At 45.4% G+C, this 22,325-nt stretch overlaps 1 long non-coding RNA gene across 6 annotated transcripts in view; it reads left to right on the top strand.

Moving 5' to 3' along the window:
• Window positions 1-5,309: 5,309 nt before the first annotated feature.
• Window positions 5,310-22,325, top strand: part of LOC310904979 — a 49,441-nt gene continuing 32,425 nt past the window's right edge. For all 6 annotated transcript variants that reach the window (XR_014588701.1, XR_014588702.1, XR_014588703.1 and 3 more), the window contains exon 1: window positions 5,310-6,134. This is a non-coding gene — a long non-coding RNA (uncharacterized lncRNA). The remainder of the gene's footprint in view (window positions 6,135-22,325) is intronic.

The raw sequence follows: 22,325 nt of genomic DNA, 5'->3' as shown, positions 1-22,325 counted from the left end.
CGTTGATGGTACAGCCACGCTACCCACAGACCCCTCCATCACGCTCTCCATTTTCTCCATAAAACTCATTTTCATCACGAGGGGAAGAAATGCTATCTTCTCAAACCTAGAGGGGTTTCTCTACAACCACAGGCTTTCCTGGCCCCAGCCTGGGATGGGGCTGGGTGCTAACGGGGCGCCAGGAGCTCAGTGGGAAGGGGCAAATGTCCGTGCTTTAGGGGTGTAGGGGAAGACTGGATTTCTGATGTTTAAATCAGGTGGGAATAAGGCGGATGAGGGGGACAGTATCCCAGAATTGTTAGGAAGAAGATGGCGGTAGGCTTAGGATGTCGCAGTGCTTGGAGAGAGCAGAAGGAGGCAATGGGGAGATAATGCCTGGAAATAGCGAGGGAGGGAGAACAATGATATAAGGGTGGCAGAGGACGGGGGGACTGTGCCCAGTGCCAGGCAGGAAGCAAATGGACTGTTCAGAGTGCACTTGCTCCCTTTGGCTCATGAAGCATCTGATAATCTTTTTTTAATTGGCTTTTCTTCTTTCATCAGTCACCCATACTAACAGCTCTTCTTCTAATCCTCAGAAAGGTAACATTTGGGAATAGTTTGCCAGCCAAACTACTAGGGGTGAGAAATTTAACAGGTTTCAGGATGGAGCTTGTTAAATTTATCAAAGATATTAAGCAGTGGATGTGCCTATGAGATTTGGTTCCCTTGGAGTCCCTTTTGGGCTTGTTTCCTAGGTTCCTATCTCAAAGCACTCTGCAAACATTTAGCCTGTAAGCCTCAACAACTGGCAAGCTGATATTATCACTTCTGTTTGTTATCCAGGGAACGTTAGGCACAGAAAAGAATTGGGCAAAAATCTTGTTGCCGATGAATTTAGTGGAATTATTCAACTGCTTAAAGAGAAGTACGTGCTTCAGTGCTCAGGGTCGCAGCCTCTCTTTGCTCATTCGGACCCATTTGTGCCTTACAAATGACATCCTCTTAAGATACCAGCTGGCCCCTTTGCTTCCTGCTTGCTTAATGTGACTTGTCTTTCCACCACTGCCTTTCCCATTCCCAGTCAGATGGCACTGGGCATTTTAATACCTTTGACAGCTAGAGGGGTACAGGGACGCATCGCATGCTCTTCTTGATAGTTAATGGAAAAGTAATGGCACAGCAGCTGCAGCCCCTCTTACTCCTTTCTCCTCCTTGTGTCCGTGACAGCAGCACTGTGTGGGCACCTGGCCCTGGGGGCAGAGCAGACCTTCACCCAAATGTCTCTGCTCTGCGGTCACATCTTCTCGTACAAATGGGCTTCTCCAGCTGCCTCGCAGGGCTTGTGCAGCATTTACCAGGGGCAGGAGGACAGAAAGCGGAGAGAGCAAGGAGAAAGACGCAGTGCTCACAGCTTGTTCTGCACCAGGCAGGTGCAGGAAGAGATTTCTGTACCTCGAAGAAGTGAACAGTGGTTAGCGTGAGACCAAAAAATGAATTCTGTTCCTTTCCTGCTTGCTCTGTGTTTTTTGTTGTTGTTCTTAACATCCAATTTTGAAAATCCAGTCTGCAGCTCCAGAAATGTTCAAAGCTCTCTGCTTCCTGAGAGACTGATGGATGCTTGCTGGGAAGGAGCAGACACGGCCCTGCATTTCCACCTTGCAGAGCATGAACGTCCGTTCAAGAAATTTTACTGCTGTAGCAGTAATTGTGGCAGTAACTACACTGGTACAGGAACTGGCAGAAAGGCTGGATCGATATCCTGCCAGAGAAAGAATTGCCGTATAGGAGACTCGTTAAACACTCATGAACCATCAACCATAAGTTCTTTTAAGGGCAATAAATTTGCTGCCTTGAAGTATTTGCTGCTCAGAGTACAGGGCTCAAACGATACTGGGTGTTTCAGGTTCTCAGAACACTTTTACTACTTTTTTGGTGTGGCCCCATGTAAATCCTGAGTCAAATTTGCATGAGTAGCAGGGACAGGACTGTTGGCCCACTTGCCAGGGCCATTTGTTCAAGTCTACTGCTAAAAAACAGTGGGTAGATGCTGGAGAATTATTTCTGCCAGATTTAAAAGACGGCTGAACTCAGAAAGCTTGACGGTAAAGTTCCATGTAATTGTTGCAAATATTGATTCAGTCTCGTGGCTGCTACTAAACCTCTCTGGCACGAGCACTGAGAATTACGCTGAAACCAGACCGCTGTTTGCATTGCACAGGAGTCTGTCCTGAGCAAAAAGCAGAGACTTTTGAAGGTGAGAAGTCACGAGGTGAAGTTTCACTGCAGCAGAGACCTCTCTGTATCAGGTTTTTGTGTGTTTTGGTAAAGGAAAAACGTTCCTTGCCGGCAGCTATTTCTGTAGGTATGTCTCTCGAATCCTCCTCTGCAACTCAACAGCACTGCTTGTCAACAGTTCTTCAGCTGAAATAATGCATGACCCTCGTGCATCGATCTGCTGGCTCGGCCAGGGTAAGCCATAAGCAGCATGTTAAATTTCCGTCATTAAAGTCTCAGATGCAATTTACTTCTTCTTGATCTAATGTAGGCAGCCTTGTAAAGCCTCCATCAATGAAAACTGGCTACTTGCACTCAGAATAAGCAAAAGGGTAACAACTTATTTAACGCCCTCTCAATCTGTCTGCTCAAAGGCCTTTTCTTCGGGTATTTACTGCAGATAAAAGGCTCTGGGATAACCAAACAAATTGTTGGTACTTATCCAAACTGAATGAAATCTGAGAAACTCTCCCCTCTTTTCTTGTGGGTAAATCCTGGCCACGCTGAAATGAAAGGCAAAATTCCTGTCGGTTCAATGGGGCTTTCGTCATTCAATCCCCATGTTCCCGGCACTGACTCTGTGGCCTTTTTCTCACGAAGAATTGTTCAGAACACGGAGGGGCCCCGGCACCAAGCGTGCAGAGCGAGCAGGGGCAGGGGAAGGGGGGCTGAGGCAGGATGCTCGGCTGCCCAGCTGCACCGCATCGTGCCTCAGCAAGTAGTCAGGGTTTTGGGGGGAAACTGCTGGGCCCAAACGAAGATATTCACAGGTTGCAAACTCTCAGGGCTGGCGAAATGCTCCCCAGGAACCGGTCACTGCTGCGTGCTGCTGTGTTGCCTCTTCCCATGGAGCTCTAGCGCATCGCTGTCTGCGTAGGGCAGCAGAAACAAACTCCATGTGTTCTGCAGATGTACCTTCCTTTTGCGTGTAAACTCTGGTGCTCGTCACTGAATTAAATGAAGCAGCCTAAAATAAGAATCTTGTATACAGTGGTGTACCGCTTTATACCTTCAAAGTATTTTATGAGCGGTAATTATTGATTCATTAAAATAACATGCGCATCCTTGTTCTGCGCAGGGCAATGTGTGAAAGCAGTATTCACCTTGAATATTAATGCATGAATCATTTGAACAGTTTACAGCTTCAGTTCAGATAAACAATTAAATGCAATCCACGTCTTGTTAGAATAAATGAAATACTTAGTGGGGAGAAAAAAAAGCCATCGTTTCTAGTCAGGGCTAGGAAAAAATCAGAAGGTATGGGAATAGGTTGGAAAAAAAAATATGTTTTGAGCATCCAGCTCCGTTGCGTGTGCAGAGAGGTGGGGAAATCACTGAAGGCAAACATCTTCCTGAGGCTGCCTGATGCTGCCCGTGGCCAGGCAGGCTGAAAGAAGCACAGGATTGCCTTTTCAAAACATTTTTACCATAGGTCATCCTACCTTCGCTACTTGCAGAGAATTACAAAGGAAAGGCACTCGGTCTAACTTCAGAGGAGTCCAAAATGAATCCTCTTGCCAGATTTTTATGAGGTTGCTGTCGTAAGTGATGCTGGTGTTGCAGTAGAGCCTGCAGGGCTCCAAAAGCCATGCAGATGCCATTGCCACTGGACAGGCAAAAGTGATGTCCTCCCCAGCAAGATCTCCAGCTGGGCTTTAAACCATGGGGAAGCAGCCAGGGGTGCCAGAGAGAAAGAGCAAGGAGAAATGAGATTACACCTCATGGCTGCCCAGTGCTCGCTGTGGGTAGAGACTGTCAACAGCCATGGGCAGCGGTGGTCCCTGTCCCTGGGCTTGTTCCCTCACCCATGTCCTGGATCCGTCAGTACCTCCTGTACTGATGGGGTCTGACCACCAACATCCTTGGCATGGTTATTCCAGCTGCACCAGTGTAAAACAGCCAGAGGACAGCTACCCTGAACTGGCTCCCATGGGTGACAAGCATGGGAGATGTCCAGGAGAAATACAAGTTGGGGAGATTTTAGGGCATCCTGAGAGAACCTTTAGCTAAAGAGGTCCAGGGTAACCCCAGGAAACATGGACGAAACCCAGAAGAGGAAAATCCATCTCTAAATTTTGAGAAAATCAAGGGCATCCTGCCTGGAAACTCTTTCTTTGATCTCCTCCCTTGGCACCCAGGTTAGGGGCACTTTGGGCATCTGCAGAGAGGCAGAATACTGACTGGGGACCCAAATCCTGCATTTCCAAGAAGCCCAGACCCAGGCCTTTATCTGAACAGTGCAGCTTGGAGCATCACTCTTTTCAAGAGTCCTACAAAAATTCAGTCGGAAGATAAAAAGCTCTGCTCTAATATAAAGGCACATACAGTAACGAGCTGTGCTGGGAAAGCTTGGGAGCAGACTTAGTGCTCGGTGGATGGGATTAGCAGGGGCTGCAATTGCTTTTACAGCCTGGCTTCTCATTAACCCTGTGGTGTGCCCAGGCCCACAGCTCCTCAGCAGCTCTGCACCAGCACTGCAGGACTGGAGATGGCTTTTAAGATGGTGAGTGAGCCCATGAAAACTTATTTCTTATCAGCGGTGCGAATGCAGGGCAAATCAGCTGGCAGTTTTCCCAAGGTGAAGTATTTGCCCAGCTGTCTGGCCAAAATCTTTCTTATCCAAACAAGGTTGTGAAGCGTCTTCCACTAAAAATGTAAATGCCCAAAGACCTAGGTAAACAATGAAAATATGTGTACACACAGAGAGATTTGTCCAACAATCACATTTGCAGAGACAATGAAACTTACAAAGATTTATTTATCTTGTTTTCTTTCATTGTCTCTAGCATACAGCTGTGCACAGCGTTTTAAAGTTCCTTTGATTGAAGGCCTCTACTATAGTTATTAGAAATAATTCATTAATTGGATGCTGTTGTTTTTCTAGGTCTTCAGCATCCTGGGTAAATGCTCCCCACCTGCTGGGATGTACGTCGGGACATCTGCATTCCCATCTGCGGGCTGCATCGTCCCAGAAACTGCCTCCCTGCATCTGCACGAGGGGATGTGCACCAGCACCACGAGTGGTCCTGGTATATTGACTAATGTCTGGGTGCTTTCCTGACACAGAACAAGCGGCTTGGGGTAGGTATCATTCAGGAGTTAGGACTTAGCAAATATTTTTACAGGCAAGAAACCTTCACAAATGAGAGTGGTTTTGTGATATTCAGAGCAAACACTGAAGGAGGACCGTTTCTTTATATTACTCATATTTCATTCATCTTCTAAGAGAAGAATAAGATGAAATACAGAAATTGTCTGATTCTGGTGTTTCTGGATCAAAACTTCCCCAGCTCTGCCCCTAGCTACATGGCATCCAACATTTCCTGAAGGTGCGTGAGATCCAGCTGGGGCACTCTGTCACATCCTCAGGATTTACTGTGCATGAAGATACCCAAGATTCCCGGGTGCTCTGGACAGATATCAGACAAATAAATTCCAACTCTGTGTCTCCAGCCTGCTAATTCCAATAAGGCAAATTTTTTACTTGAAAAAAGCATAACCAGAAATTGAATTTTCACAAGCATTCGGAGTGTTTTATGGAAAGAAATAATCACTTTCTTCCAATTCCTACTGAAATGTCTCTCCTTGCAGATCTTGCCCCTATTTCCCCCTCCCAGACATTACACATTCTTTGGCTTGATAATTGGTTTGAGTAGGGCCAATACAACCAACCTGCTCTGACAACCATTTGCAAACTGATCTCAGTTGCTGTCCCCAGCCTTCTCCAATTAAAGAGGGAGGAAACCACCTCCCACAACAGTTCTTTTAAGGACCAGTAAGGGCACCTGTAATCACCTAAGAGCTCTGATCCATGAAGTATTAGCAGGAGGGGAGAGTGCTGGGGCAGAAGTTAGGAGGACTGCAATCTTTCAGCTCTGGTGAGTTACTCTCATTTATTCTTGGAAGCTTTTCTAACAAATTGTTTTGGCTAGGTGTTTTTCTCTCTTGATATCGGTTGAGCTACTTACCACCTTTCTGCATTTGTGCATTATGCCTGTGCTGAGAAAAGGAAAAATGGTGGAAAAAGGATTTTCCTGAGCCCAGGGTGGTGTCAGTGTCTGCTGGGGGCTAATCTGGAGACAGCAGTAGCTGCCACATAACTGAGAACTGATAAGCTGTTACTGGGGGGCCCTGTCCTGCAGCAGGGCATCTCACCAGGATGCGTGTGTGTCTTGTGTGCTGCAGTTTTGGGGCAGGTTATTATCAGCAGTGGAAATGAGACGTGTTTTTTGTTAATGTATAGAGGTGTGAGCTGTAACAGTTTCAGGAGAGAGGCAGATGGCTGCTGCATCCACCACTGAGTATGCTCCAAATGAAACAGGAGTGAAAGCTCCTTGATGCATGGATTTAAATTGGGTTAGTACCTTGTACTCAGCCTTGAGCCCCCTGTGGCCTTGCACGCTGTGCGTTAGCTAGGCTCCTGTTGTGTGAGGTGTGTGCATGTGGTCAAAAGAAAGACCCCTGCATACTATGAAAGGGGAAAAAGCGTACAGCTCTGCCTACAACTTACTGTAGGTACTGGTGCTGCAACAACAGCACGGTGTTTGGCCCTGCCCTCTACTGAAGTAACAAGGTGGGGGTTTAGAGATCTGAATTCTTCTGTGTCTCAAAGGGCATGGGGAAGTGGAGCATGGATAACACCAATGCTAGAGAGCATTCAAAGACTGCCACATTAGGAGCCTTATCTCTATTTCCAGGTTATTTTACTTCTTAAATATACTTTGCTATGTTTTGATATCTTCCTTGGAAGGTAGCCTTCCTCCTCCAAAGAAAGCAAGCAGTGCTTAATGTGTGCCCTAATGAAATTGCTCAGCCAATTTCTCTGGCTATTCCTTTCCAGTAACCCATTGGTCACAGCTAGGGTGAAAGCCATGTTTCACTCTACTTCTGTTGTCACCAGTAACAAGCCATAGAAGCTGCATTAGCAGATCAAATGATGACCAGCTGCTAGATGTAAAACCTTGGAAGGGGCAGGTGATTTGAGTGTGCTGCCTGTAAGCGTTGAGCATCAGGGAGATGTGCTGGTGTGCTTGCTCTGCTGGGTGAGACATCAGACCAGAGTGGTTGCAGAGAATGGACGTCTCTGTCCTGGAGACCCAGATCCCGAGATGGGCAAAAGGCTGGGGGATCTCTGTGCTCCCCTGCCCCTTGCGCCATCAGGATAGGTGCCTTGTCAAGCTGTTCAGGCTGTTGTTACCTGATTGTTTTTTCTCATGGCAATGATGATCCTGGAGCTGGTGTTAGGGCCATGCTTCTCCTATATTTTCCTTGTGCCATGGTGCTATGGAGAAATGAGGTCAGGCCTCATGTCTTCATTGGGAACTGGGGGCTATAAGGCACAGAAATACCTTTTTCTGCTCCCTTTTGGTCTTCCCTGCCTTCCCTGGCACTGAAGCCTGCAGACCTGCTGAACTTCTACTATATTTTCTTCAGGGGGAGAAAGCTTTTTAGGTTTCTTTATGGGAACCCTCATAGCTTTTATAATGTGTCAGGAATAATTAAGAAAAATGAGAATATGTGCCTCACCACAGCAATGAATCAGTGCAATGTGAAGTACCTAATTTGAGGGGGAAAACAAAGACCTTTGCCAAAGTTATTTATATGCTCCTCAGCATCAATATTTCTTTCCTGCAAAGAGGTTGCACTTCCCTGAGGACAGAGGCAGGAGGAGATGGTCCTCTTGGGGATGGCTCATAAATAATGGGCTGGCTGGCTGCTTTCTCAGTAGTTCAGGTATTCCTTGTGATGGAGGAGGTAGAAAGTGTGTGTTATGTCAAATCTAGTCTTGCCCAGCTTATATATTGAGTGGCCCCTGTCTGTTCCCAAAGAGTGAGCCTTCAGTCCTTAGAGGGGTGATCCCCCCAGACCAGAGACCAGCTACTCTGTGTTGTTTGCCCCAAACAGAGATGGTATGTAACAGTGCCAAATTAATTCCCTGTTGAAGTGACCCCTACTACTCATCCTGAATAATAAAGCCCAGAGGAAGAAGGGGGCAATGAAGGCTTCTGGACGTCTTGTAAAAGGGGGAAGACTTCTCTATCCAGCTTAACCTTCGAGTTTACTCAGAGATGTTAATAGGAGCCCCTTGAGGGATGCTCTAGAATTCAGACTGACCATCTGGTTGAACCCCAGCCCCCATCTCAGATACCTGTAATGAGGTGCCAGGAGCTGCCCTGTGTTGCTATTGCACATGGAGCTGTTTGGAGGGGATGATCAGAGCTAGACCTGGCTGTCCTCATAGCCCCTTCCTAGGCAGCTTCTGTCACATCCCACCGGCTGTTATAAATGTGCTAGCTGCAATCAGTCAGATGAGCATTTCATTATAACCTGCACAGCTCTGCTCAGCAAATTATTTCTGAGTCCAGAGCAATAAATAACACCTGTCTCTGCTCTGCCGAGCACCCTGTTAGGCTGCTGTGCAGTGCCTCTGCTTCCACTAGAGCAGGAGAATCCTGGACCTGCTGCTCTCCAGAGGTGCTGCCCTCAGCAGCTATAACTTGGGTTTGTTGGGATCCTGACGATGGGAGCCAAGGGTTGTTCTGTTCCTCCTCTGCAGGCTCTCAGCTGGTCTTCATTGTACTGGGAGGATATCAAAGGGGAGGTATAAAACATCAGCCCTTTTGTTAACTTAGGCATTTTCTCCTCCCTAAAGGAATAAGTTTGGGAAGTGTAAATTCATGTTTCAGTAGTTCTTTTAAGCATGGAGCAATGTGTGCTTTACACAAAGTGTAATGCAAAGGGAAAGGGCAGCAAGAGGATTTATTTGTGTGTGCAAGATGGATTTGACAATAGAAAGTATTGACAAAGATTTTATCTGAGCAACTATTTGTGCCTTCTACAAGCAGATCCATCCATCTCTGCAGAACCAGGCAGCTAAGTTTGTGTTGTCTGAGGGAACCTAAATCACAAAGACAGCAAAAGGAGGGAGGCAGAGACAGAGTTCATGAAATTCTGAACAGGCTTTTTGCTGCTCAGGTGTAGTTTAAGACTAAGGTGATTTTGAAAGTGTTGTGTGTGTTGAGTATGTAAGGATGTGCAACAGAAGGTGAAAAACTAGGTCTTCTATTTTCTGGGGGGGGAAAAAATGTGACTTCAAGTTGTCTGGGAGAGGATGAGAAAAGAGCAGGGTGAGGTTAGGGAGCTCTGGAGTAGATGTGAATAACTAGCACCCTATAGTTGTCATTACCATGTGGGGCAGCTCTTCTGGAGCTCTGGCCACTTGTAGGGCCCTGGTCCTGGTAGGGGTCACCCTTGGTGCAGAGAGGAACATGGAGCAAAAAACCTTCTGCTTTGCTCTTATGCAGTAAAGGAATTTTCTGATGCCAGGAAACACTCTTAATGCATTGATGAAGTGACAATGTGGGCATGCATTTTTGTCATCCAAACAGGAAACACAAATGAGGAGGGAGGCTTAGGGTGTGACTTAACATTGCATCCAGCCAGGATCATGCTGCTGCCCATCACCTCCCCCTTCCAAATCCCAGCTTCACCCTCCCCCTGCTTTCCTTTCTCCTACTCAGGGCAAATTAGGTCAAGAAACTGATCTCCTGGAAGGGTGCTCTTTTTTTCTCCCCCCTCCTGTCAGATCAGGTCACTGAACTGCTTTGTTCAGGCTCAGCAGCCGAGTGCCCTGCAATGCTGAGGGGCTCTGACAGTGCAGGAAGCTCAGTCTTGCCCTTCTGCAAGGTGACAGGCACCTGAGGTGGATGCTCATCTGCCAAGGCAAGGAGCAGGTAGATGCTCTGGGGTTAACGGGAATAATGTGAGTTCAGGGCATAGTATGTAGTACATGTTTGGAGGGAATTGTTCTTTTTGCTCCACGCTTTTACTACTTGCCTTTTTCCACCTGAGGAATCAACCCCACATATTGGTTTTATCCCTATGTAGCTTTGCCAGCAGTGAGGCATCTCCTCAGGAGACTTATTTTACAGCACAAATCCCTAGCAGGAAAAAATTAAGAGCCACAAAGGGACCAAAGGAGGGTGGGTTCAGTAACTCCCCAAGCCGGGGGGTGGAAGCTGTCAGGCTTCTGGAGTGTGATGGAGAGGGGAAAGCAAGATGCTGGCTGCAAAACTATCCCTGGCCGCAAGAGGGTGGCCTAAGGTGGCACTTATTCCAAAAGGCCTTGTATTTTGGAATTAGAACAAGCTCTACCAGTTTCTGTGACTGTGCATTTCCTAATTCCAGCCAGAAACACGAGCGCTGGAAAATAGGAAAGGCTGATTTAGCTGTTGTCTTCCTGCTGTGGTTTGCAGATCAAGGGATTTTTAGATGGCTTATTTGGACAAGTTTTGCATAAGCTTTCAAACTTTCTGGGTGCTTATCAGCATGATGTTAGCTCCAGCAGGAATGAAGGATGCTCAAAATCCTAAATAGTCAGTGAATTGTTCATAATCTCCAGCTGAGCAACAGTGCCTAAGAAGCTCTGTTTGTGATCTGTAGTGCTGCAGAAAGTGGGATGCTGTTCTGCTTCCACATCTGAAAAGTGAAACACAATGAACAAGTTCCCCTCGTTGGAGAGAGAGAAGAGGGAATGCAAGTTTCCCTAAACATTTTCTCCTATGCCTTTACTTTGTTAATTCTGTTACCTTAGCTTCTGTATCACATCAGGAAGCCTGTCTGCACATGGCAAAAACCACTAGATTTTTCACACTTTTCTTAGCTTTTCAAGCATAGCTGCGGTTAGAGATGACTTCTTTTTGTATTGAATCAACTGCTGGAAAAAACTTTTGATGGGTGCTAAGATAACAGATGTCAATTGCATCATTATCACGGGCTTTGTTACTTGTGAGCTGCAAAGAATATCCTATTGTCCCAAGGCTTTGTTAGAGGTTGGTCTGAGAGTAGAAATAAGTGTGTATTTTATATTGAACTTGTACTTTTTAGTGCATTTCTATTCTATATTCCTTTCTTATCAAGAACAGCTATCATTACAGCTGATGAAAAAGCTGCAGAGATCAGCCTAGCAGCAGGCAGCCTGTAGTTAAGTGGAAATGAGGTGTTTGCAGGGGAGGGTGACCTGGGTGCATGGAAGTCCTAGTTTCCGAAGGTTCACAACAGTTAGCCAAGATGTGTGGTGTCTGAGGGTAGCTGAGGTGAGAGATCCTGGAGGGAATACCAGAGGCAGGGGGACTCTAGGAACTGAGACCTAAGCAAGAGAAATGGGAGGTGCTGGTGGGTATGAAGCAAGATATGAAGTGAGATGTCCTCCTCCACCAAAGGGCGATGGTTCAAATGTCAGCTTTGATCTCACATCCTCCACGGAGCTCCCCAATCAAGCAGCTTTACACCACAGTGCTTTTGACTCTAATGATGCTCACAGTACCTCTCAGCTGCTCCACAAGGCAGCTAAGGCAGATGTTCAGACCCAGGAACACAGTTTTTCTGCAGGGGGTTAATTTGCTGCCTTATTGCTTTATTTTTTCCATTGTTAGAAGGAAGTTCTGACTTGCAAAGCAGAGAAGCCATTGCATGCTCTTGAAGGGGACAGTCCTGGAGGGTGTAGGTTAGGAGACTGCTTCCCACGGCTCTGCAAGCAGCTGCAGCCTGCCCAGCATTTCCATGCCTGTGTATTTGCAGGGCTACGTGCTTGTCTGGAGATTAGCGGAGGGCTGATGAACAGAAGCTGAAGAAAAACCTGGGTAGTCATTGTACCAGGGAATTTGACAAAGATGACTAAAGCAGAACAGGTTCTGTTTCTAATTTCCTCCTTCAGTGCTTAATGATTACTAATGGAGAGGCACTCCCCTGGAGCCTGGGCTCTGAGCATCTTCCCTGCAGCTTGCAGGGCCTTTCTATTTGAGTTGTGTGTAGCTTCAGCTGAGACACCAGTCAAGATTTGAATGCTAAATGCTCCTTAGTATGGGTGATGATGAGGAAGATGCCTCCAGCTTTCTTTGGTTTTCTCCCCTGGGAAGATGAAAGAAATGGATGTTAGCTTACATCCACATCTTGCCAGCCCTGCCTCGTATTTTGGGGCAGAATGGTGGTAAGTGGAAGGCTTAAAGTGATGTAATTTGAGTGTCTTCCCTAAACCACAGCGAGGGGGATGTTTCCAGTGCATTGGCTCTGTTTAGTGAGGAAGGATGGAAGGATGTTTGCTCAAACCAAGCATCACAACTGGATGCCCTGGCCTGGAGCAAATAACTGCAGCTGTGGTGCCAGGAGAGGAGGAGCAGGAAGATCAGCAGCTGCAGGGCTGGCAGATGGGCACCAGCAGGGCAGCTTGGGTTTGTACTGTTCCTCCTGCAGGGCTGGACCCGTGGTGGTGTTGTGCAAGCGGAGCAGGGAGGTCAGAGGGGAGAGGTGAGGAATTATCCTTTTTTCTGGAAATGTACACCTGTGACTTACCATGTCCAGGAGGGGACGTTGCAGAGGTAAATGGTCTCTGAGGCCCTTGGAATGGAGTTTCAGCTCCACTCTTGCAGACACCCTGCAACCTCAGTCAGAGGGAAGCTGGCGTTCAGCCCTCTGATTTGGGGTGCAGGTTTCCTCCCTAACACTGGCCTGACCATCTTCTCTCCTCAGAGATGACTGAACAACTCCAGGCCTTCAAACATTCTGGATCCTGAGGCAGGGCAGCGTTATGGTATTTCTCAATGTTTTCCCATGAAATCTCCTCCCCAGATCTCCAAGCTGCTCAAGCAGATTCCATTTTAGGAGACAAGAGATGATGTTAGAAGGGGAAGAAAACCCAACAAAGTGAGCATTATGTCCCCAGAACTTCCAAAATTAAACATCTTGCCCATTTTGCTTTTTTGCCTAGGTGTTACCCAGCACTGCTCTCTTCATATTCAAATGCGTATTCATGCCCTACATATCTATTTTAAAGAACAAAATGCAAAGCAGATGTAAATGTGTGGTGATTGCACTGAATTTCATTGATCTCTGTGCTTGCATGAAATGTGAATTCATGCTGAAAGAAGCTGAATTATTACTCAGATGGTCATTAAATACCTATGTGTTGCAAATGCTGCTTTTTTCAAGCATTTCAAACCATTATTGTGATTATAATGTCATGGATCTTATTCAAATTCACATAATTATATATTTCTTAATGGGATAAGAAAAGATAGCAGCAAGAAAAATCTTATGACAAAACATACACAAGTGGCCAGCTGCCTTTGCTTCTTCAGCACAAAGGATCCTGCCTCTTTTATTTAAAACTTCTGTTTATCTGTAAGTGAACCTGCTGCAGGATTACAATAATGCTCTTTCAAGGGAAAACAATAAATACGGTATCAGCTGACAGGTGCTGTCCTTCCTGGCTGCGGTTTTATATCCATTATTTAATAAGATAGACATGATGTTCAGGAGAGCCGGAGCGTTGAGGTGTAACCATATTGTTCTGCATCACAGAGGAACCACCAAAGAGGTTAATGGAGGAGGAAAGGGGGAAGCATTTCCTTTGGGTTTCTGGTGTCTCATGCTTCTGAGCACAGCCAGGACTTTGGAGGAGCCCTGCTGGATATGAAGACTGAGATGCACAGGGAGCTGCTCAAAAATGTCAGTGCATCTGCAGCAAACGTATTTTCTTAATGCTAATCAGAAACCCTTTACATAAGGTGAAGCTGAGTCAATCAGATACAGTGACAGTTAAAACTGGGCCTTTTTGACCAAAGAAGGTGCATTTTTCAGCAGAGATTTCCAGCTATCTGAAATTAGGGAGGTTTCTAGGTTCTGGGGAAAAGAACAGAGTCTTGTCTTTAGGAATTGGGCTGATACTAGCAGTTTGATCCAAATAGTCTTCCAAAGTAGCTCCTAATAAATCCTATGAGCTGGTGTGAAACAGTTCTTGGATCTGAAAGACAGGGATGTTCAGATACGGACTACCTGCTGAGTCTGAACTCATGTCTATACTGGCACAAAAGGAAAACCAAACCCTTAACTCAGGCAGGTCAGATCAGTTTCAGATGCAGGCTTTGTGCCTGGTTACTGGCAGATAATGTTGCTTTGGGTCCCTTACCAGCAGAAGTTATCCTTGCCCATACCACTCCCAGCCTTACTGTTAAAGCTGTCGCACCCCAGGTGTGCTGACTTCCTCTGGTTTGGCCTTAGTTGCTAACTAGTCTTCCAAATACCTGAGAAATGAGGCAAAGGATTGCAAGTTAGAGGGTCAGTGCCCTCTCTTTAAGAGGGTGAGGGGGTTAACACTTAATAAAAATGTTCTGTCACCATAGAAAGATGCATCCTTATCTCAGGAAGCCACATATTCTATTACCCTGGAAATGACTGATTGACCCTAATGAAGCTCCATGGGGAGAACATACAGCAATATGACTGGCTCTGGTTACCTTAGCAACTCTCTCCTTGAGAATTTGGAGGCTAAATTTATATAAAATTGGAGATCTAAAAACATCTGACAATATTCCAACAGAGAAAAATGTTACCTGCAGAAATTAACCTTGATTAAGAGGGGTGATGTTGCTGTAATTGATTAGGTGTGTGCCTCCAACAGAAGGACTTTGAATGCTTATTGTTGCTGTGACTCAGGGTAAGCAACAGGCAGGCTCTAGAGGGGCCCAAAGGAGCATCCGATGCAAACCAGTGGGGTGGCTGATGGAATGAAAATCAGCAAGATGGGGAGAAAATGCCTCCACATCTTTTGGAGCCATCCCACTGTGAGTGGTGTTAGCTCTTGCAGCCCTGTGGCTATTTTGCTGCTGTTTTCTACCTCTGTTTTTCTTTAGGTTAGAAACTTCCCAGCTATCAGACAAGGTCTGTTGCTTTGCTTCTTGAAGCACCTGCTCGGGTCTTGACCTAGACTGGCAGACCTGAAGATTGCTGGTAATGAATACAAACAGCAGACCAGCTACCTTTGTAATAAAGTAGTCGTGTGCTCTGGCTTATGTGATGCATAAAAATGTATTTCCCTGGGTGTGCATGCAGATATAATCCTATGTTTCCTAATCATTAGCCACAATAATGTTGCATAACTTGAGGAGAGGACTAAATACTTTTAATTCATCAGTTTTTAGCTTTTAAGTGCTTGGAGTCTGTAGACAGCTTTACAGATGTAGATCGGCAGCAGCAATATATCAATATTTTTAAAGCTGATCTGGACTATTTCAGGTTTTTGAGGCCTGAAGTGGAGGTCAGTCTGGCCTGGCTGGGGTAAGGTGCAGAGATGGAGGAAGCCCTGAACTCCCAAAGGTGAAGTGCAAGCAGCTGCTGGCTGGGGGGAGGACTGGGAGCCCCTGTGGGCTGCTGGCAGTGGTGGCTCACTTTACTTGAGGAATTTGTTGCTGGGGGAGGTCACCAGGCCAAATACTACAGTTGGGTTTTAAACAGGGCTGGATAACCTCATGATGTCTAACAACATTTGCAGCTCTGCAAGGCAAGCTAATGAGGTTAATCAAATCTTATGCTTCAGGGAACTGCCTTGCTGGGCTGGTTTGCCCCAGCCGGAACACTGCAAAACGGTGCATTGTGAGTGTTTAACGAAATATCGGGAGTCTGCATCAGTGAGCAGCTTTGCTCTTAAGCAAGAATGGTCAAGGGTTTGATCTGATATGGAAAAATGGACTATCCCTCATTTGATTTCAGTCAATTGCTCCCTGAAATGCAGCCATGCTGGCCTCTATTAAAAGAAATCAGGGCAAATGTGCAGCCACTGAACCCTGATGAATTAACGGCTATACTTCAGTGCTCTGTGATAAGTGAGGATCTTAGAGTCCCTGTTGTACTTAATGTAATGCTTGTAGGACAGCGTTTTCCCTCTGTACCTTGGTTTCTGCTTGGTCAGAAGCTCAATAAGACTGGTAGGCAATTAAAGGCTCGCACAGGAGAGGCAGGGCTGCACAAGAAAGTGGTTGTCCTCCATCTTCTAGTGAAGCCAGTATATTTTAATTTAAAAGGCTTCCCTGTGGGGCTTACAGACCCCAGGAGGGGATGATCAGTGCAGGTAATGGGGGCTTTGGGGATGACTTGGGTTCCCTGCAAAGTAGAGTAGATCCTGTGCTGTGGAGATCTGGGGTATTATTTTTTTGACAAGCCCCTGCCTTTGTGATGTAATGGATGGAAGATGTCAGTTTATGCCAGTCTTTTTGGTCTTGTTCTGATCTGTCATAATGGGTTTATACAGGTTATACCCATTGACTTAATGATTTAGAACTTATATTCTGAAAATTAATAGCAGGAATCAGTTGACTGCATTTGTTTCTTTCCTTGCTACTCAGCTCCTGGGTGTGATGCCTGTAACAGAGCTGAAAGCAAGTACAAGACAATCTGGCTGCTGAGCAGCTCCACTTCTAGCCTGCTTGTTTGCACGGGGTTATTATGGCTGTCTTCAAGGGAATCTAGAGTGAAAATGCTCCTGGCTTGACTGCAGCATGGAGCCAGGTGCTTAGGCTAGGTTTGGCTCTTCTGCTTTATTGAACAGGGTCAGAGCCCTGGGAGATGGAGGAGAGCAGAGCTGGAAAGCAGCACACATTTCTGTATGCTTGATGGTGTCTTTCCTTTGTCCTTGCATCTTAATCTCTCCATCTAGCACTTGACATTATACTGAAGCCTGTGTTACTGATGGTCTAAAAAACGCAGGTTTTCCATGGACTTTTCAATATTCTGGCTGAAATATTTAAATTAAGAGCTTCTAGTCTTAAGTTATGTTGTCCTTAATTTACAATAAGCCAAGGCATATTTAAAGTGAAAAACAAAAGGAATTAAACACTTCACATGTAGTAAGTCTCCTTCTTTAAGTTAATTCAAAAAAAGAATTGCAGGTTTGGGGCTACAGATGCTTTCAATATATCACAGTAATTAGCTGTTCACATATTCAATTATTGTTTAAATGTAAAATAATAGATGTAATGCATCTTCCATTCATGGAAATGTAAAGTGATTACAGCTTCCTTTTTTCCTCAAATAATTGCATGATGACCTTGCAAGGTAATATTTTTGAGGATTATGGGGGAAGATGACAAAGAATTGCCCTCTGCATCTTTATGCTGTGCTTGGGAGTTTGTAGAAATAGCACTTGATGCTGACCTTTGAGTAACCTGAACCTGTGGTGAAATGCAATAATCACCTTCAAATTGCTTTTATTGTATGATTGCATGTATGTATTAGCTGTACATATAAATAAAGTATTTAAATATTCTATGTAGTTGCTGTGCAAGGTCAGGCTACCTGGTGCATCCAAACTAACCATCTACTGTGCTTTTTCTCAAGTGGTTCTTCCACAGGGGTCGTACTTGCTGGTTAGGTGTCTCAGCAGAGTTGTCTGACCTCTGAGAGCTTCTAATATTGTGCCACTTCAAAACCTGCCTGCAAATCCTTCTTGAGTGGAATAAGCTGAAGAGGATTGATATTTAGAAAAAACATCTCAAAATATGAGGTTAACTGATGGTTAACCCACTTGATATGGAAAATTGTTGCCAGTCAGGACCGACAGGAAGGTGGTGGCATATACGTGTGACATCTTATGGCATTGCAGTGGATGATAGTCCTCTGTCAACACTCCAGTTCAGAGCCAGCAATCAGTCACAGGAATTTAGAGTGGGGCTTCTCTAGGTGCTTTTGAGTCAAATGTGAGGTTACCAGACCAGGTCTGCCTGGCTATCGATGAATATGAGGATAGGTATAATGTATGGTATTAAACCGTTATGGCAGTGTCTTCTTTTTGGAAGAGTAAGTTATCAAGTTAGTACTTCTGGTAAGGGAGGCAGTCAGCCCTTCCTGGGCGGAGTGTGCTGTAATTGCCCGGTGTGAAGGTCTGGAGGCATCTAAGCCTGGCTGAAATGGGAGCAGCATAACCTATACTTTGTGATAATGTGTACTTACAGAGATGGATGGCTTGAAAAGAAAAGCGTTGCAGATGGTCAGATAGTCAAGGACCCGATCCTGCGTTCTTATGACATAGTTTTTGTCCTGTCCAAGTAAGATACCATCTAACCAAGTAAAATATTGCATCTGCTGATGGAAGTAGGGGGTAATGAAGTCCCATAAAACCAACAGCCAGAAAACTGCCGGATCTGTTTTCTGCTCAATAAAACCTGGTTAGTGTACAGATAATCAGGTATCTGATCTCTTGCTAGCCTTGATGCTTCTGGTGGTTGCTTTAATCACATTTAGCAATGAGATGCCTATCTGTATGGTTCAATACCAAGTTGAGCCCCATCAAACAGTCCGGTAACCCATCAAGATCTATGTTTGCAAGGGGCTCTTTCTGAACATATGAGAGCAGGTTTTGGTGTTTCTTTCCAGCATCAGGAATACACATGGTGTCCGTCACCTTCCAGCACACACTTGTCACTTAATAAAAGGGTGTGGAGAAGCAACCTGAGCATAATGAAAAGCCCTGGATAAAAGGAAATTGAAAATGAAAGTCCCTGGCTTTTGGAATTAAAGGATGAAAAAAAAATGCTGGTTAGCTTATTCCCCCTAGGCAAGCCCTCCAGCCTCTTGCAGCCTGCACTGTAAAGAAGCTTACAGTAAAATATGCATTTCATTTTATTTTCTCAAGAGGAAGAAGGATGAGTGAAATGACCAGAGAAGAGGTGGATGAGGAGTGGAGCGGAGTCTGCACTTTCCATTATGTTTCATTTGTCAAGCTAGTTAGTCTTGCTGCAGAAATAATCTCAGGTTCTCTGGCCTCTTTTCCTCTGGACACCTGCTGCCCTTTGCAGTAATTTAGCTCCTTGCCTTGTTTGTTCTCCCTGGGAGGGACAGCAGAGGGTTTTGTTGTGCGGCTGGACCCTCTGCTCAGAGGCTGAGTCCCTGCTTCAGTAGTTTGAGGTCCCTGCTGCTTCCACTGGAGAGGTAAAGATTTTATAGATCTGTTGAACCAGCATCTGAGGAAATGTTTACCTAGGTGTGTTTTCAGGTAGCTCCTGTCAAGCCATCCTTCACAAGGCACATCTCCAAAATTCTGGATAAATCTACAGAAACTGCTAGGTTTTACATGTTCCTGCACTGCCTGCTTTCCTAAGCTGCCATGTGCATCTTTTATACAAAAAAAAGTGAGTAATTGAGCCATGACTTTTTCTTTCTCATGGCTAATAGCATTTCCCCCCATACCTGTCTTTAAGGTCTGCTTGTGGTGAATGCTCTGCAGTTGGGTTCTGCTGTCTCTGAGTACCTGTGTCCACCCCAGGCTATAGGCATTCCCTAGCCAAAACTTAATCATCTTCATACTCAAATATGGAACTGCTGTGCTGTTGGGGGAGGTTAGAAGCTGCTGCTTAAGCAAAAGCAGACAATTAGACATTTTTGGTAGGGACATGAAGTATATACTTGTACCTGTGCTCAACTCCCTGCAGGGGCTAGCTTACAGTCCAATTAAACCATTACAAATCATTAAACTGAATCTTCAGCATCCTCTGGGTTCTCTAAATTAGTATTTACATAATTCTCTAACTTGGAATAATGAAGATAAAATAATCTGATGTGGAACATCTTTTTCAAGCATATGAAAAGATAATTTTGTTTTATTCCTGTGTGCAAATACTGTCTTGTTTGATAGTGACAAATATAATTCAGAGGGTATTTTACCCACCTGGCATTTAGAGTGAATAGGACCTACTTAGTTGGAGAGGCAGCATCTTGGGGGAAATATTCCTCTATAAAAGTCCATCACCCTGTGGTATGCTCATTAAGAGAATGAGGTGGCTGGAAGATGTAATTTCTGGAAATGGCCCATGCTAGACTTGATCGCACAATGAAGAGTGAAGGCTGGGGTGAACTTGCTATGTCTAAAGCCTGGTAAAAGATAATTTTGCTTTTTGTTTTTCTTCCCAGTTTACCAGTTCACATTGCCCTTTAGAACAGAAGTCCACTCTTGCAGAGGCAGAACACTTCCTACAGATTTGTCAGATTGTCTTGGTGGTGTTCCCCCATGCCCCAGAACTCTTGAATAGTGAAATCCCATAGGCTTCCCATGAACTTTGCCGATTCACTAGGTAGAAGTAAAAGGACAAAACTTGCTCTAAAAGCTTTATTTCAGCTAGAGCTACTGAGTGCTCAGTGTTTTGAAAAATACATTCTTCAGCTGACAACTTGATGGCTCATCCCATATAGGACATGCTTAAATGCTTTATGAAACAGTGAATGGCTTAAACATCTCAAGTGCACTGACGAATACAGAATTAAACTGGATATTAAGCTGTTGCAGCTCTGGCTGTATACCTTGGCACCAGGGCTAGAAGTGGCCTGCTGTAGGGAACAAAGCCAAACCCCCCAAGCTCCAGGGCAAGGCAGCTACCTGTGCATGTTCATCAGGTGTGTTCCTTGATGCCAGTGAAGTTGATGATTTCAGGGTAAATATATTGGATTCACCCAGCTCAACCAACAGACTGGCACCTCCCAGAGGGACAGGCACCTGGGACTAGCTGATGCTTTGCTATTCTGGGAGGACCTGTGCCTGCTGTCAAGTGACAATGTGCTGCAATTAGAAGCATGGTTTCAATCCAGTGTGACCTTGCTGTGTCACAGCCTGTGAGATACCCTGTGAATCACACAATGGTCATTACCAGAGTTAGGCAAGGGCTTTGGGTTTGTTCTGGGTAATAACATTACCACTTATCGTCCCAGAGACTCCTCAGCTTTGGAAAAGCAAGACTCAGCGTTCCCTCTGGTGTCCTTCACTAGGCCTTTTATTGTGTCTTTTGGGCACATTTTATGATGATCCAGCTTTGCCATGATTACTGGTGGCTCATAATGGCCTCGAGGCTTTCTAAGCTTGAATAACGTGATGTTTTGTTTACAGCATCTTTGTGCTCAGGATCTCGAGGGGCAAATAAACTAAGACTGGAGTGATGGCTGTGATTTTAGTATGAGGCTTTCCTGATTTTTTTTGTTTTCAGGGAGATTTTCTTACCTAGTTTTTGAAAATAAATTTGGTTGGTAGCATGTGTTTATAGATGTAACATTTAAAGAAATGCTGCCCTTTGGCAGAGCTGAGGAGCCCACAGGCACAGAGCAGATGAGAAAAGGGGCAGTATCACCTTGAGAAAATGGGAAAGCACTTCTCATTCCTATGGGGTAACTCTCCTTGGTCTCGTTCATCCAGGTGGATTAGAGCCCTTGGAACAGCATGCTCCCTGCTTTTAATTTATGGAGAATTTGGCATGCCTGTGGAAATCATCATTTGCTCAGTCTCGGAAGATGCAAAGTCTGGGGATTCCTGGGGCAGAGATGTGTCAGCCCTTGCCCCTGGCTGCCTGCTCCTCTGGGGCAGCTCGGGCTTCCCTGCACCGTGCCTCCTAGCCTGGCTGGGGGGAGAACTGGCACCAGAAGTAATAAACAGAGAAAGGAGTTAGTTGTCTGGAAAGAGGAGTGGGAGAACCCTGTAATTGATGTTGAAATACTGCATGAATGTGGAAATGTGATCTGTCTTCATCTGAGCTCTTTCAAGCCACGGTTTTAGGGCTTTTAACTTTTCTCCCAAAATTCCTCACTTAGATTTTGATAAGTTTCCAGTACAGGAATGTCGTCTTTGGCAAAAGGATATGTTTTAGTAATTCTTCAGCAATGATGGTCTTTCCACCAAAACAATCTCTACCCCTAAAGAGGTCCATTAAAAACCCTTGAACTGCTGCAGCCTTGAAGTTTCAAATCCTGCTGTAAGATCCCACTCCTGGCTTTTCCTTTGGTGGATTTGCCTGAATCTGTTGCACGCCCTGGGAAGGGTGCTCAGGCCTAGCTGCAAACACCAGCATCGTGCAGCTCCTGCTCCCTTGTGCTTCTGTTGGGCAGCCACGTGCAGTACAGACCAGGATACCCCTCACTGCCTGTGTGAGCTGATCAGAAAGTGCTGGAATCCTCTCCGACTCTGCTTGCTTTCAGGGAGTAGCAAGAAATTTTTTGCACAAAAAAGGGTGTTTGTTCTGTGAGAGGGGCTGTCAGTGTCCAGACAGAAATTAACATGAGTTTTTAAGCTGTTCCCATTCACACAAAGGCTCTTTCCCACCTTCCCACCATGTCAGGCACCTCCTGAAGGCTGAGCACTGAAAAGAGTAGCACTGTGGTGAAACAGGGGAAGCTAAACCTCCCATTTAGCTACAATAATTAGCTCAGAAAACAAAAAAGCACATTTCCATCCTGGAATATGTCCTGTGTGACACGCTAAATAA

This window comes from Anser anser (genome assembly GCF_964211835.1).
Source record: "Anser anser genome assembly, chromosome: 10".
Lineage (NCBI taxonomy): Eukaryota > Metazoa > Chordata > Aves > Anseriformes > Anatidae > Anser > Anser anser.
The sequence above is the reverse complement of the archived record's forward strand: the minus strand, read 5'-3'. Positions and strand labels throughout refer to the sequence as shown.